Below are 18,914 nucleotides of genomic sequence, written 5' to 3' on the forward strand. Positions count from 1 at the left end.
GACGTAGGAATGAATTGGCTTAGCTTACTTGTCATTGGGAAGTGAGTGCCGCACAATCGCAAGTCCGCTGCCATCAANTGAGTCGGGAGAAGGAGGAGCACAACATCGGGAACCGTCACCGTCTCCAGTAGCTGCACCGGGCACGCATACGCCAACCCCAACCACAACTCCGGCGCACCCCCTGATCCAATGGAGTTTGCAACACCTCGTACTGCGGATTCGACGCTGGACGCCAGTCACTATGATGGTCTGGTGGCCAGGTACCAGAGGATGGAAGACCTGCTGGGAGGAGGTGAACCACTTGGACTGGCGGCGCACGAGCTCAAATCGGAGTTCAAACAATAAGGTAGATATACGATAGGGCTTTAGGAGAAGATTGTTAGATAAATCCCTATCTTTTCGTAGGAGTGATCCTCATTTTTAGTTAACTATTTTTTTAGGTAATTTGAGTGGAAGCCGTGAATTAAGTTTCCATTTGTTATTTAAATATCCTAACTAATGACTAAGTTTCCCACACCTTTACTAATTTGTTATTTAAATATACTAACTAATGACTATTTTTTAATTAAGTTTCCACACCTTTCCATTTATAGATGTAATTTGTTATTTAAATATCCTAACTAATCACTATTTTTTAGGTAATTTTAAACCCACACATTTGAAGTGAGTGGGAAGTACACATACACGCTGAAGCCCCAAATCAAGTTTACCCCACGTTTCCATTTTTAGATGTAATTTGTTATTTAAATATCCTAACTAATGATGAGGAATGAAATCAATCGGGTCAGCGCAAATATTCTCTCTCCCTTTGTTTTTCTGTTATTTTCTTGTTTGAAGAAGTTTTCCTTCGGCCATTTTTTACTCGTCAACGCTTTCCTCTCGATTGCCAAAAGTCAACACCACATCGCCAAGTTTGAAAGTAGTCGGTTGATAGAGACGTCAACCAATTAGGTGGGGGAGGATGTCACGGTCATGCTCGTCCAAGGCATGTTGCCCATGGCCGCATGCCCATGACAAGCCAAACCCTTTATGTCTTTCCATGATTTAGTGTTTTACTTTTGTATTTCTAGTAAGTACAATGTTTCAGAAAAATCATGTCTAGGCGTGCCAGACATGAAATGCGTCAAAATGTACTGTAGGGGATATGACTAGTTGTCAACTTTTCCCTACCAATAGTTATATACTGTGAGCCGTTGTTTTTGCTTGCATATATAACCTCTTTCAAAAATCTCTCTCTGCCCTCGTTTTCTAAAACCTTCTTAAACGACGTAGGAATGAATTGGCTTAGCTTACTTGTCATTGGGAAGTGAGTGCCGCACAATCGCAAGTCCGCTGCCATCAAAAGTGTGATTGTGACACCAAGGACGCATAAATTTTATGCTATGTTTTTTAAGTATGAGTTCTGGTTTCATAAGGTGATATTTTTGGGACACGTGTCAAATGATGAGATATTTGTATTTGCAATTTAATATTATCTATTTATGAAAAATTAAAGGTTCTTAATGTAATCTTAAATAGTATGTGGTTGAGGATTATTTTCAAAAACTAACCTAAAGGGTATATAGTAAATGAATAAGGTTGAAGTGTCTTATCCTTGTAACACTAGTACTTTGCAATTGTTAGAAATGATTTGATCCAAATCGTTAATGTGTTGACATGTGAATAGGGATATCCTATATAATGAGTTTGTATGAGACTGAACGATGTAATATTTAATAGGATTATATATGCGATTTGATCTTATTGATTTAGAGAAGTATTCTTCCTGTGTGCTGCTCGTGTCAATGAGTTTGAAGATATATTCTTCCTGTGCGGGCTTGTCCTTCAGTTTGAATGAGTTTGAAGTTGGGAGCATAGATATCGCCGTGCACGAGCTCCAACGACTCACCGGCAAACCGTGCACCGCCAGCATGGAGGAGTGAGTGAGCCTGCCCGAAATGGACCCCATGATGTGTGGTATTTTCACGCTTTGCATTTTCTTCTACTTAAACCTAAGACCTATGTGTCGTTAAGTCGATGTTCTAACCAATTGAGCTAATCAACATGACTTTAATAAAGATGGCTCCTCTGCAATGATATACCACTAGTGAATTAAATCAGGCTTTGATACCATTTGTTGTTTTTGACTGAGCAAATCGGAAGAAATCGTTGACGAGGAAAAATGCCGAAGGAAAATCTTTGAAGAAGAAAATAACGGAAAAACAAAAAAGAGAGACAAAACGTATTGAACACAGGATGATTTGTTTCTCATTGATTTAGTCTATTTAAATAACAAATATAATCTAAAAAGAGAAAGAAGTGACGACTCAATTAAAGTCCTTCCACTCACTCTAATTAGGTGGCTTTAACAAGAAGATAGGGATCACTTTCACTTGTGAGTGACTAATTGATACTCATTTATATCATTCTCCCCTTCTATTGCTAGCCACAAATCTTGAAGTAGAAGTATAAAAGTATTAGGGTTAGGGTTGTTTTGCTGAAACGTATTGATTTGGTCAGCATTATTGTTGCTACTCAATGCTGCATTCAAAGCCATACTCTATAGTAGTTTTAGTTGGAAAGCTTATCTTCTTCTTCACTTTGAGGTGTGGACTCTGACATTCTTTGAATCCTCTTCCTTAGTGGGATGTATTCGGTTCGAAAGAAAGTCGAGCTGATTTCAAAGCCTATCGGTTCCATATAGCTTTAATGAAACTCATAATTTTATATCGAGGTTCATATCTTCATCCCATCCCGCTTTTCATATTTTCATAAATTCAATATCGACGTAAGAAATGAACTGAAGTTTCAATTATACGGTAGAAAGTTGACCAAATATAATTAAAATATCAATTATTTAGTTCACTTTTAATATATTAATTTAGGTTTTTATTTTTTTTACTTTTCTTACTTTTTACGTTTTTAATTATTATTGTAGTGTACGTTAGAGAGAGGAACGAAACATTTCTAAGAAAAATGTGTAAATTTCTCCCTAATAGATACGTTTTAAAATTTTAAGATTGACGACGATACATAATGAATTAAAACGGACAATATTATTACTTATTGTATTGGATATTTAAGTAATTTAAAAAAGTCAAGTTTGTAATAAAATATTTATTTATTTATTTTTAAATAATTTGATATATATATTCATGAGTGGGGTCTTCATATAGTAACAAGTGGGAATTAAAGCATTGTCCCAGTTGCTTTTGATTTATTGTTACTATATTATTTAATATATTTTTTAAATGATGATGTTGGATGATTCATATTAAATTTAAAATATCCTTTTCATTTTAATTTTATGAAATTGAGACAATATCAAAGGATTTTTTTTTTTCTTTTCTTTTATTCACAACTTGTCTAAAAGTAAATCAATATTAAGCAAATAATAATATAATATTTTCTAATTCTTTTGATTTTTTAATAAAATTAAATGTTTTATAGTTTCGAGACTTCAATTTTATAATTATGATCATAAAAAAATATGATACCGATTTAATAATTAAAAACAAAGTCGTCCTAAAAGATCCCAGATTAAAAGTCAACTAATCCTAATCTTTTATCTTTATTATAAATATCTAACATTGACAAAAAAAAAATTGTAAATGATAAAATCCTAAATAAATAAATAAATAAAAGACAAGACAAAACAAAATATTAAACAAATTTAAATGGATAATGATGTTAATTTATTTCATTCGTGTTTTATTTATTAATCAAATATGAATAAATGTATTTATTCGTGTTTGAATTTATTAATCAATTTTATAATTTTACCCTATAATTTGATTTTATAANAAGATTTCTATTTTTACTTTGCATTGAAATAAAAGATTTCAAAATAATACAATTCAATCGGACCCAACAATTAAAATATTCTAAGCCCACATTCGAATAGTTCAAAAATAAATTTATAATTCAATGAAAATCTAGTAAAATTTAATAATTTTGACAACCATAATTAAAATATTCTAAGCGCACCTTAAAATGTTCGAAAATAAATTTATAATTTAATGAAAAAGCTCCAAAAATTTAATAATTTTGGCCACAACAATTGAAATATTTCAAGCCCACATTAAAATAGTTCAAAAATAAATTTAAAATTTAATGAAATAGCTCATAAAATTTAATAATTTTGGCCACAACAATTAAAATATTCCAAACCCACCTTAAAATAGTTCGAAAATAAATTTATAATTGAATAAAAAAGCTCTAAAATTTAATTATTTTTAGGTCGATAATTAAAATATTCTAAACCCACCTTAAAATAGTTCGAAAATAAATTTATAATTGAACGAAAGCTCGTAAAATTTAATTATTTTTACGTCGATAATTAAAATATTTTAAACCCACGTTGGAGAGCATTATGAAAGTAGGGGGGTGTTCCATTAAATAAAGAAAAGGATGTAATATTGAGACAAGAGGACAGTTGAATTAGGAGAGTGAATTAAATGAGTACATGCAACCATATCCACCATATTACATTATAAATAATGTAACATGCAAAATTGAGGTGTCGGATGGGTAGTGGTCCACGTGTGTATATGTATGCTTCAAGGCTTTTGCGTCATTCATAGATTGGAAAAAAGTAAATGAATATTTATGGTATTGTTGTACGTGTTTTCTTCTAAATATGTTAACTTAATGGTGTGGACCATGTAAAATGGTTATTCAAATCTAATATGATTTTGAAGATTTAATCTCATTCCACATGATTTAAGGTGGTTGGCTTGGTTGATGTAACATAGTAAAAAAACGTAAACTTTACACATAGAAGGACAGATATCCTTTGAACAGGTCAGTCGTCAGATTTTACATTTTACTTTTCCTTCTTATGGAATCATATTAATTTGAGTTCAATCAGGGACAGAAGTATATAGTACAGAGCCAGGATGTTACAATGCTTTTTGAAAGAAGCGAGCAAATCCTTTCTTGTCTTCTTGCTTTCTTTCGTCTTTCTTTCTGCATTACCTTGTAACGGTAGAAGATGAGATCTTTAATTAAAAATATATATATATATATATATATATATATATATATATATATAAACATTCCAAGACTCTAATCATGCAAAGTGTTTAATGTCCCTATCAAGTTTGACACATAGACCTTTTGTAAAACTGAGCAAAATAGTTTGGCTGAAGTTTGAAATTGAAATTGATGTTATGGGCTTACATAGGTTGACTTGGATTTCAAATGACAAAATCGAACTTTCATTAAGGATAAATTTGTAACACCAGCTTAGACTAATTAACTAAGTAGTCTTACTATCGGTTCGGTCGGAAGACTTGTCTTGTGTGTGATGACGTGTGCCCAATGGTCCTTGCACGTATCATTTATGCTTTATATTATATGATGATGTGATGACGTTATATGATGACGTGATGATGTGATGATGTTGAATGATGATGTGATGATGTTATATGATGACGTGATGACGTTAAATGGTGATGTGATGACGTTATATGGTGATATGATGATGTGACGGTATACACGATGTTGACATGATGATGATGATGATGCATGATTACAAGATGATGTGAGACATATGATGATAAAATGACTTAATATGATGATGTTCCATATTAAGATGATGTGCATGTATTAAATGTCACAATACACTATGACAACGAGTTTTCAAAGACACAACTCTAGTTAATGTTATTGATGATGAATGTATGAAAGTCAATACGTGCATATTACTTTGAGTAATGTGTGAACGATGTATAGGGTTGTGTCATAAAAATGATTTAAAGATGAAAACTGTAGGAATCTGATATATTTTGTGTGTCCATATACATCGAGATACTTCTCCATTTATGATGATGATCATGCCTCGCATGACACTCGGGGTCTGCTGACCTCCGGACATCGTTACGAACAGCTAGCTCGACTATGATGGGTCCAGGGGGTATGAACTGCCTAAGGATCCACACTCGCACGTGTGGATCGTGTGTAGGGAAATACTACACACCCAATTTTGTCCAGATTGGAGGCCACCCCCATGATGGTTTAAAACTATAGGTTCCTAATAATAAGTTGCATGTGTTTGCATTCCCTAACCCCAATAATGGAGCCACTTACTGAGTATTTCTCAAAATACTAAGTCGTGTGCTACTTATTTTTCCGGTAAAGGTAAAGCATCCTTGTACGACTAACCAAGACATCACAATTCGAGACCATGACAATGCATAGGGTAGTTGTACTAGTTTTTTTAGACTTAGATTAGAATAAGGTCTTTTTAATTTTAACGTTATTTATTTTATTTAGTTTTTTTTCATGTCATTTAAAAGATGTTTTCGAACATGTAAATCCATGACACTATTTCAAGATGAAGACTATGTTTTATGATGAAGTTTTAAATGTTTAATTTCACATATGAGCATAGATGATGACGACGACTATAGTGACTCTAGGTAAGTAGAAATTTAGGGCCGTTACAGTTGAACTCTGTCACGTTCTAAGTCAGAGAAAAATTTTGGACTTTAATAATAGAAAATCAAAGGTTTGATTTAGGGGTAGTTTAATAATAATAATAGTAATTTCATTTTCAATAGTATGGTCATCCCCAATCTCTCGTAGCTCCTCTCGGATTCCCTCACTTGCACGACTCATATCCCTTGTGACACTCGAGTAAAGAAAGGGTACATGAATAAACTGAGACTATATCTAAATGAGAACGATCTTCAGGATAGAATGACTAAGAAAGAATTAAAAGAATAGAAAGTTACTACCTATATCAACAATATATACCTTCCTTTTCGAATGATCAGTCATCGAAACTTCAAAGTTAAGCGTGTTTTACTTAAACCAATTCTATATTTGATAACCTCCTAGGAATTTTCCTCCTAACAGGACTTGTGTTGGTTTGTAAGAATAGTTTTCACTTTTAGAAGCGAGAAATAAGTAACTTAACCATGTTGTAAGAGAATGTCAAAGTCATAAGGTGTCCTATCATGATCCAAATCATAGGCATGACGTGTTACATCCTCGTCTCCTCAAATCATTACTCAATCTTATCTTTTGTTTCCCTCTCACTTTCGGCTTCAACCATAAGGCTTCATCTTGCTATTAACCATTGCACCTTCAACTAATTAGTCGCCAAACAACGTCACGCCACTAGGCAATTTATGTGCGTTCTACCTTCACCCATCCGTTTTGCAACCAAAGAAGAATTGATTTTTGTTACTATGAACCAATTGAGGTAACGTTAGACTATTGTAACGTATTTCCTTCTGTTCGTTATATTTTTTGCTACACGAAAGTGAAGCATGTTCAAAGGTTCTACGTGCATGAAAGTGACGTACATAGAGTCAGTATATATGAAAGTGATAGATTTCCGAGAAAAAAAAAAAGAAGGAGATAGGTTTTAATGAATTAGAACGAATTTGTGGGACTAATTATTTATTAAATAGGATTAATAAACTCATAGAATTAAGAGAATTAAAAAAAAAAAAAATGGAGATAGGTCGCCTCCACCAACATAGAGGACCTCTCCTACTAAAAAAATTTATTAGGTCGGCCAACTATTCAACAATAATGAAACTCACTATTTCAAGAACACAATTACTAATGAAGCCATGGATTCAACCTCTCTTTCGGGCAAAATTGTACGGGTGTTCAAATGATTCGAGAATCCGAATATTTCAAATTATCAATAATTTCTAGTACGTTAGTTTTTTTTTTTTTTTTTTCCTTCATTTGAGTTGGATTGAATTTTAAAAAAAATGAGAATTTAGGTTGGTTAACGTGTTGATACTTTTTTTGATCGGGTCAACTAGAAAATAGGTTTCAAACCAACCAACCCTATCTTACTTTTAAGAGTATTATGAAAATGAAGAATATTTGACTTTAATCGATGTTAGTGCCAACCCAATCCGCCCATGATCGTGAACTCTATTCAAGTTGTTCGGTTCACCAATCCAACCAACCTAAAAATTTTAAGTTGGTCCAAAAAAAAATTTACCCAATCCGACCGTTCTAGTTAAATTGGTTGTATTTGATGTTAGAATTGTGTTGAAGTGAATAAAAATAATGGTCATATCATTGTTTTTCCTTAAATGATAACATGAATGAACCCATTTGGGGTAGGAAAGTTTTATTGTTTATGACGTTGAAGCGAAATGAAAGGTATTAATAATGACATTAAATAAGATCAATTATTTTGTTTATTTCTATCTCATTTTAAATGTAATTGTGGTAGTTGCATTAATGTTTCTTGGACACCGTTCATAAGGTAAATATAACATAAAAAATTATTCATTTAGCTTAAAATATGTTAGAGACTCATTTTAAAATGAAATAGTGAAAAAAAAAAAAAAAAGTCAAAGTCAATTTTGAAGGGTATTTTAGTCATTTCTACACTTTTTATCGGTTGAAACTGTTGATGGTTAATCTCGAAGATCGAGGAGAAGATAAGAAGAAGAAAAAGGAAAGAAAAACAAAGAAAAGGAGAGGGAGAGGATTTTGAGAAATGAGTCCAATCAAAGGGTATTTTAGTCATTTCTACGCTTCGAGGCATTTTTTGAAATATCTTAGAGGCATTTTTTGGTTGAGAGTCCTTCACAAAAGTTTCTCGCCCTATTGAGAATAGTTGTTATGAGATTTTGAATCATTGAAATCAACCAAGATTAAAGAAAAAAAAGTAAGAGTTGTGGAGTAATAACTTCTCGAGATTGTTCATAATGTGTGAGGACACGTGTTGGCGCCACAAAAGATAAGAGGAAAAGGAAGTCACTTAGGAGACAACACGTGTCTTAAGGAGAAAAATTGGGAGAAATTACGGTAAAAACTAAGGCTCAAACTCGAGAATAAAGCACGAGTACACGGAGGTACCGCACGTGTGACTTCTTTTTTTTCACATGAATGGTTAGTTTGACCCGTTTTGGCCTATGTTTCAATGTTTTGCACTGCGATTACAGTACTAAGACAATTAGAGCGTAAATGAGGATCAACTAGAGAAATTTCTAAAGATCTGCAGGGTAAGTGGACAAGGCACGCATGATCAAGTAAGTAACCATTAAGATTCTCATAAGTAGTATTTGTAGGAATAGTTAGGATGAGCTAGCATGCGAGCATAATATGCCTTGTGTAGCTAGAATATGCATATTTAAGGCATTGAGTGAGCTGAAAAGATAAGCATGTAGTGTGTGATGTTATCTATATTGGGTATAGAGTATGCCCTAGGACACATGTCTCACCCGCTTTAGTGCAGTGGGAGATTGTTGAGATTTATGCCCTAAGGCCTCGTAATTAATTATTTAGTTTTTATTAACAATTCATGATAAAATCAAAACGATTCTCAATGCTTCTGCTACGTGGATGATGAGTTCATTCCCTTCAATCTATATCTGTAATGCCCTTAGATTGTGATTTTTGAACTACATGTTATATGAGATGTTTCCGTTGGGCTAGTTATTCTGTTTTAGATATGATTTATACTCCAAGTTGATTGAGTTATCTCCCTTATGAGCTTGCATGTATGTTTTGAGAATGAGTTATGTACTTGCGGTTATTGATAGTGTTATCTTCCTATTTAAGCCTAAGAACCTAGTAAACCTCTACGACATTTAAAAATGACTAAGAAACCTTACCAGACTTACTAGTAGTGTGAACGGTAGAACTAAAACCAACATCACTTCCTTTTTCCACCGATACCTCATAGTACTATTTGACGGCCAAAGTTGGGCCAAGTGATAAGATTGGTCAGATAGGATAGTGTCACAAGCCTACTTGAATTACTATTGAGTGTATAAGCAAGTAAGGGTAAGGTCATAATTCCATAAATCCATAAATTGATCCTGAGAGAAGACTATTGACTATATGGGTAGTTAGCTCAAGATGAGTGGCCCTAATGTGTGTGGAAATAGACCCAGGCCTTTCGAGTAGAGAAATGGATGAGAAATCATATAGTGAAGCTTAGTAGTTAGTTAAAACACGGGATCACTCTCCAAGATTTACTGTGACTTTATGGCCCTGTGTTAGGGGTAATCAGTTAACCTTAGGAATAAATAGGTGTAGAGCGAAGCCATGAGACATACAGAACAGGAGGGCAGGTTCAGTCTCATTAATCTTGTTTCGTTAGATTCCCTTGGAGCAGAGGAGAGAGAATGCAAGGTGATTGAGGACAGAGTTTACAGTTCAAGAAGTAGGAGTAGGTTCTTTCTCATTCACCTCGTAAACCAAGGTAAGTAAAGTGGCTGGATGAGAATCAGGTCAAGCAGCTCGATTCGAAGAGGAGAGGGAGTAAGGAATGAATAAGTAGCTCCACGAGAAATTTACAAAATTAACTAGTGAAAAAGGAAGGCAATGGAATCATAGATGATGTTTAGACGAGATGATAGCATACTGTCCAAGCAAATATGATGAGGTTGCACCTCAACCCACGATACTAGTCATTCACTATTGTAGCATGGTAAGCGACCTAAGTCTAAACAACATAAAATTTAGTTTACCTATAGATGAGATACGCAGTTTAGTAGATCCTCAGTGCTAAAACTTGGTGAATAATTTCTAGACCTCGACTGTGTCTTCGTGTGATGTCCCATATTGGTTGAGGAGGAGAACAAATCACCCTTTATAAGGGTGTGGAAACCTTCCCCTAGTAGACACGTTTTAAAGCCTTGAGGAAAAGCTCGAAAGGAAAAGCCCAAAGAGGACAATATCTGCTAGCGGTGAATCTGAGCCGTTACACTTCGACAAGTAAGTGAACTCCTCAGAACTTAATGATTTTATACTCACGCCATTTTATGTTTTTTTTTTCCAGGTATTTCCTAACTGTCGATCAAGGTGAGGAGTATTTGGGAGGTGTGCGGTCACACAGAGAATCGTCCTAGAGCATTAGTCTTTTTGTGAACTTTGGGTCTTCCTACATTGCTTAAAATTATATTCCAATTTGGAGACTCAGATTTGTAATAAACTTAAACAACACCAATTTCTTCAAGATCACAATTTATTTTTAATAGTGGCATTGGTCGTTACTCTCTGTTGTACATACGTAACATATTTTGATCTAATAAAGTCCTTAATATTTAATGTAAAAAAGTAATATACTCAAAGGTTGTTTTAACGACCCGGTTTTGAATCTTGGACTAAAAAGATAAAAGAGAAAAGAGAAAAATAAATGAAACCAAATTATAAGTTGGTGTTATTCAAATTTGTTATAACTTAGTAATTCTTAAATACTTGTAGGTTCTCATCGTATCCTTATTCTAGTAAGTTACGTCCGGGCCTAATTTTACAATTATTTGTGCTCTTGGGAAGGCTTCAAAATTTCGAGCTATTGTCTTAGATGTCATACACCCTATCGTCTGGAAGTTGTTACAACATTTACCAAGAGTAACATGGGTCAACTACTTGTGTAGTCCCAAGATCCTTTTCAGGATCGGTTCATGGAATCGCGACTTCAATCTTTGGCCTGTCCCTACACTCAATAGAAGCATTCACTCGGCTAACCATGTGTAGTCCTAAGTCTCTCTCTAAGTCTAGTTTACAGAATCATGACTTCAATCTTGACCTGTTTATACACTTGATAGAAGAGCTAACTACCGGTGAGTTCCAATCTTGATTTATGGATTCACGACGTTAGCCTTGATATGTTTCTACGCTCAATAGAACACTTACCCTTAGACTAATATTTGTGTACTCCTAAGTCCCCTCTCAAAACCAATTTATAGAATTGCAGAATCGGCCCTTGTCCCGTTCCTACACTCAATAGAACCACTCACCTTAAGACATCTACCAGTATAGTCTCAAGTCTTTTCCAAGATCGGTTTAAGGAATTGCAGCCTCTGCCTTGATTCATTTCTACACTCAATAGGAATTCTCGTCTTGAGCTAACTACTTGTGTAATCCCAAGTCTCTTCCCAAGATCGGTTTACGAATTTGCAGTGTCGTCTTGATTCAACCATACATTTAATAGTAACTCATCGAGGTTCTAGTGATATCGTTCACACTACTATTAAGCATGCTAAACTTTCTTAATCATTCTTAAATGTCGTGGAGGTTTACTATGTCCTTAGGGACATCTAGGTTATGTAGTCAATCTCTTAGTTACTCGAAGTTAGCTCCACGAGGCTAATTCAATCTCTTAGTGTACTCAGGAAACGTACTAAACTAGGTCAACTGTAAATCGCTTTAGCTCTAGTGCCCTAATATGCATGCTTTGTAAGGGAGATATTCTTATCGATAACCTGAGCATGGAAAATATAATTCAACATGCTTACTAGAAAGATATTCCTATCAATCACCTAAAGAACGAAATCATAATCTAAACATTTAAGCAAGCTCAATAGGGAGAGAACAATCAGTGCAAATCACAATATCTCATCCACCATTCTGGCATAATGAAAAGCATAAAATTCAGCATGCATCATAAATTCTTATCCTAAAGGGTGAAAGTTTAAACTTCAAAGAAAAAATTGAAAAATTAATCTTCGTCAGAGTTCGAGTCTTACAATTGTTCTCATCTCTCTCTTCTATACGATCCGTAGATATTGCTTGTAATTTAATGATAAACTAAACACCCCTCCATTTGAAGATCGTTGTGTAGTTACACAAATCATTTTATTTTAACATTTTTATTATGAATAAATTATTAATGAAAAACATATAAATCTTAATTAGTCAAATTATCTAATAAGTTAATTAAGAGTTAAATCAAGTTTATTCTCTAATAAACTTGTTATGAACTTTTCTATAAATAAAAAAAAATTAAAATTAAAATATTAATTTTTACTTCTAAAAAATGTCTAATTAATTATTAAACTTTTAATTTTGTTTCCGATATTATCTAATTTTCTATTTTTTTATTTCATATGTTGTTAACCTATTATACATTTTAATTTAACGTTAAAAAAAATTGAGTTGCCCATGTAACATTTATGTCATTAAATTTCAATGTCAGCCAATAAAATCCATAATAAAATTTCGACACACAAATATCATATATATATATATATATATATATATATATATATATATATATATATATATATANATATATAGGGAACGATCACGAGTTTATAAGTAAAGGAATACATCTCCATTAGCATGAGACTTTTTGGGAAAGCACAAAGCAAAGTCACGAGAGCTTATGCTCAAAGTCGACAATATCATACCATTGTGGAGATCCGTGATTCCTAACATGGTATCAGAGTCATGCCCTAAAACTTAACCATGTCGATAAAATCTTCAAATGTCTAACAGAGAATTGTGGGTATTGTGGGTCTCGAAGGTGTAGTCAAAAGTGACTAAAGTGTCGAACAAAGGGTGTACTTTATTCGAGGGCTCCAGAGAAAGGAGTCGGGCCTCGATTAAAGAGAGGTTATTTCTAAGGTAATATATCTATTTTCATTTCAACAATAATGGTTCAATCACGTAGGGTTTAACGAAACGACGTGACTTGACTGAAGACAACCACATTAATATGAGTTCATGGTGGTTTTAATGAGCATAATAGTATACATCACATTGTTATAGCTTATAGTATAGTGTAATGTAATAATTATTATAGTAATAAATAAGAGTCCAAAAATATGGAAAGCAATCAAAGGCGTTCAACTCCCCTCCATACTAAATTTATTGTTCTTTTCATTTTTTTTTTTTTTGAGTGTTAGGTTGCATTAATAATGGATGCATTTTATTAGATTTTTGTTCAAATAGATTTAAATTTACTCTTTGTCCATTTTTGTAGCTAGATTTACAAATATACCCTCGTTTAAGCCATGGACGTGTGAAAACGAACATCGTCTCAAGTGAGCTAAGAGAAAACATTTAAACTTAATTAACGGGCCGAGATCACATTAAAAATAATCAAGGTGTAACGATAATTATTTAAATGGGGAATCGAGAGAGAGAGTGAAACGGAGAGATAGAAGTAGGTCAGGAAGGGATGTTTAGGCGCCTGTGGAAGGGACGACGAACACAATCCTGAATCAAGATTGGCATGCTGAATCGACTCCAAATTTGGGACGAGTTAACTCGATAGGGCTGACTTCATTCACTGGTCTGGGTTGGGTTGGGTTGGTTTGGGCCGGCCTTTTATACAAATATTGTCTGGTCCAACTTTTTATAAGTGCTAAAATAGACAAAAGTAAATACAACTAAAACAGACTCGGGTCGGATTTTGGTTCCTCCCCCCGACCAACACCAATAGCGTGGACTCTAAATGGGTGTTTCGCATTAAATATTTACCCATTCAATCCATCAAGCGTTTCAAGACTCGTCTTGTTGCCAAAGGTTATATTCAAGTTCTTGGTCTCGATTACACTAATACTTTTAGTCCAATTGTCAAACTTACTACTGTCTTGTGTTGTGCTTTCTCTGGCTGAATGCAACCTCCTGGGTATATTGATCTTCTCTTCACTTTCTCACTTTCCGCGCCTGGTTTTAACGTTTCAGCTCATTTCACGCCAACAAGTCATTTTTTTGTCTTTCATCAGAAATTTAACCTCATTTGTCTGTTTCTTTATGTTGATGACATTATTGCTACCGACATGACAGCTTTACTCACAAATTTCATTATGAGTTTGCTACCAAGGATTTTGGCTCTCTAGGTTTCTTGCTTAGTCTTGAAGCTTCACTCACTCCTGATGGTCTCTTTATTAGTCAGTTAAAATATGCTCGAGATGTTCTTACACGTGCTTAGTTGATTGATAGCAGACCAGTCCACACTCCATGGTTATTTCTTAACACTTGACTTCTAATGATTCTAATTCTTCTAATCCCACTCTCTATCGATCTCTTGTTGGCGCCCTTCAGCACTTGATCATTACACGCTCAGGTATTGCCCATGCTGTCAATTCTGTCCGTCAATTTTTGCATGCCCCTACTACAGATCATTTTCATGTTATCATACGTATTCTTCACTATGTTAAGGGAACACTCCACTTTAGTCGTACCTTTCGTCCATCCATTGTTCCTAGTGCACTAGTGGCTTATTCGGATGATGATTGTGTTTCCTGTCTCAATACTCGTCGTTCTACATCTGACTATTCCATTTATCTTGGTAAAAATCTCGTTTCTTGGAGTGCCAAGAAGTAACCTACTTTCTCACGCTCCAGCTATGAATCTGAGTATTGCGCTCTTGCCATGACTGCTACTGAACTTCTTTGGCTTAAGCATCTTTTGCATGATCTCAAGCTTCTCATTCCAGAGCCGCCATTGTTCTTATGTGACAACAAAAGTTCATAATGCAACCATAACCCTCAGCCCAACAATCCAACCTTTTGTTGAGCAAAAACCCTTGAATCAAAGAAATTAACATCTTCTTATACATAATTCGGATCAACCAAGAGATAAGGCTAGAATTAGATTACCTCCTAGGATCAAAAATCTAGAAACAAGATTTTGAATCTTGTTCTAAATTGAGTCATACAATCGAACTTGATTAAGACTTGATTGAATAGCTCAGATGCAATCTACTACAAGACTTGCTAGATGATACTCAAATTTCGAAGGGTAAGAATCTCAATTTCATTCATCCAAAATCTGCCTTTTACCTAATAAATAATTTGTGGATATTTATAATCTCTCCACATAGGAAACTTTCAATTCTTCATATGCTCACTATAAAGTTAATGACCATAATTTAATCCTGATCCCTTCAAATCTGCACGAAAGAAGAGTCAATTTGACAAATAACTTCCACCCTTTTGCCTATTACAAGGATTATGAAATTAAAAATAATAAATAAAGTTTTCTAACCACTAATCAATAAAGTCCAATTTACAACAACTTGATCCACACTTCAATTATGCAAATATTCACTTCAGAAGCTCCAAATGCTCATTCCTCAATTGAATCAGCTTGTAACACATGAAATAATGGTTGAATCGAGCCTATCCAATTTTGTGGATGAAGAATGAATGTTTGTTGAATCTTCTTGGCCTTCGATCGTGTAATAGGTTCAGTTGGAACATTTGGAACATTGTGATCCTTGTCAAAAGTGCTATTTTTTGGGCTTCAATCCTATTTCTCACAAGTCGGCCAAGCATGTTGAATTAGATTATCATTTCATGTGTGAACTTGTTGTCACTGGTAAACTTCGCATACAATGCATACCTTCCATCTCTAGGTTGCTAACATTTTCACCAAACGTATTTCTCAACCTCTCTTTGAATTTTTTAGATATAAACTTCATGTTCGTTCAAATCCGAACTCAGCTGCTGCTGGAGAGCGGGTGTTAAAGATATTTAGCCTTCGATTACGGTTTACATTTTCTTTGTATCATATTTGACCCTTGATTATAGACTAATATCTTGTATTGTTGAGAATATTTAGTCCTTCATTTACCAAATGTATCATATCTGACCATTGATTATAGGCTAATATCTTGAGGATATTTAACCTTTCCCTATCGTTTTTTCATATGTATCATATTTGACCCTTGATCATGGTCTAATATCGTGTATCCATTTATTGCTCTTTTCATTTTCTTTGTAATCTATTTGATTTTGTAAATGATTAGAAATAGAGAACTTTATCACCATTTAGTGCAGTAGTTTGCAAATATTATTAACGTACAACATAGTTCATGGTGGAGCTTAATTTTCATGATTATTACTTGAGCTCTACTTTTTTTTTATGAGTAGAGTTGGATGCATGGTACACACAGTTCAAGCATGTGCACATAAACCCATTGGCGGGCTCATATACGTACCCCTAGATTTGACTATGGGTTAGCACACGATCATATTGTCGAAAACCAATGGAAAGAAATGAGAATGTATCATATCATGGTGTACATGTCCATACAAAACTTATTAGAGAAGTATCTACTGTTCATGACATACAACATGCATGAAGTCTTACATTCATAATCATGGTACATGTTTATGATACATATCATATTTCCATACTTTTCATGACATAACATTTCTATGAGTCATACCTACATGCACATGACATATCTTCCATTCTTATCATACATGACTCATCAAGTGTCTCATAGGGTGTAACGTGAACAATATATCATAGCATACAAGAATCAAAATACTGCAGGTACATACATTACAGAACATTCATAATCAACGTACTACCAACAATAACACATAGATAAGCCACAAAGTACATGCTATTCATACAAGAGTAAGTTAACTTATAAATCAACTTCAATTATTTTAAATTAGCTAAACAATACTCATATTGACCTCAAACTGGCTCGATAAAAGTCCAAAATGATAGGAAGGGGTCTAAAATACCAAACAAAGTCATTTAAGTCAAGCTAAACCGAAGGAAACCGCTAGGTCGAGTTAGAGCAGCGTGGGTCGTTGAAGCCTAATGTGATTCGATTTTGAACTTGCGGTTCAACTTATGTTTAGTCCTCAAACCTAAGATTTAGATCCAAGACTGTTTTCCGACCTAGTTTCTTCTCCAATTTATCTTCTTCCTCCTCCGTGATTTTCTCTCTCTTTACTCTTATACTCGATCGATTTTTTACAGATCCAAAGTGGGAAAAACTAAATGGGAAAAGGCTTACTACTGTTATTCTTTAAATTGTTGTTGCTGGTTCTCGACATTTAGGGTTTCTTAGGACAATCTTTCTTCAACGTCCTATAGAATGATACATTATCATTCTTAAAGTTCTACATCAAGTATTTGATAACAATTTTGTTAATATAAAATATTTTGGATAAAGTTACATTATTTTTTTTTAGTAATTTTCAAAATTAGAGCTGTATCGACTGTTGCCCACAGAGTTAAGATGAGTTTAGGGAAGAAGGAGGCGATCGTTGACTATGGTCAACCAACCTCTTTTAGAAAATTCAGTTTTTTTCTATCCCGGAGTTCGATTTTTGATCCATTTCGATGTTAATTTTGTGAGATTTGGAGCGTCAAAAGGTCAAAAATTTGAATCCCGAATATGAGCACTCACGTAAGTGACTACTTCAGGCCTTTCTTAAGTTACGATTATGGAAATCGCTTGATGTTGCCTAATTAAGACAACATGAAATGATTAGGCAACAAATCACATGATAAGGGAATTAATTTGACGTTTTACTCCATAAACATCTAATAAGACCTAAAATCAGGTAGATTGTGAATTTGATCCCCAAACGACATCCATTGCTCATGAAATTTTACACCGTGGCCTAATATCATGAAATATGAATGTACACATAATTTAATATTTGTAGGAGCATGTTTAAGTAATAAACCGTCAATAGAGATAAAATGACAAAAATGCCCCTACCATATTAACTATGTTGTTTTAAGGCCTTAACAAACTCAGATTGTCATGAAACTTTACGTGCCACTTATTTATGTTATTATGAATGTATTGTGTGTGAATTTAGAAAGGCTAAACATGGATAAGACTAGAATGCCTTAAGATAGGGTTTTATTTAAGACTAGAATGCCTTAAGATAGGGTTTTATTTAAGAAATAGATCGTTTATGATAAACCATTAGAGCTATAAGTAAGAATTTTATAACTCATGACTTTGCTCTAGGGTTTAGCCAAGCCAAGTAAGCTAATGTACCACTAATGTTCTAAGCTTATTACGACACCCAGACACCTAGGTACCACTCTATATGTACATGTCTTATGCCCTTAGACACCCTAAACCTCTCATTACATGGTACATCAGACTTTTTCTCATACTCAAATTATGTTAGTAGAGACACAAGGGAATGTCGGAGCCATTATGACATAATCTGGACTTTGAATGATGCTCCAAATTCTGAGCATAAGACTTCTTAGGTTCATGTTATTTACCGAGTATGTGACGTTATAGGTCTTCTGGGGAGTGTTTAGGAGTAGAACTAAAGTTGTGTGAAGTGGAAGTAGACAGCCTGTTGGGATCCACTCTTCTTAAATCTGTCCTAGAACGAGAGACCACATAAGTACATAAGAATGGGTCAGAGTGTGGTACCTAGCTTTTGCCATGGACCTGATTAGTGTGCACTGAATATTTTATATTCATTCTA

This window comes from Cucurbita pepo, chromosome LG15, assembly GCF_002806865.2.
Source record: "Cucurbita pepo subsp. pepo cultivar mu-cu-16 chromosome LG15, ASM280686v2, whole genome shotgun sequence".
Lineage (NCBI taxonomy): Eukaryota > Viridiplantae > Streptophyta > Magnoliopsida > Cucurbitales > Cucurbitaceae > Cucurbita > Cucurbita pepo.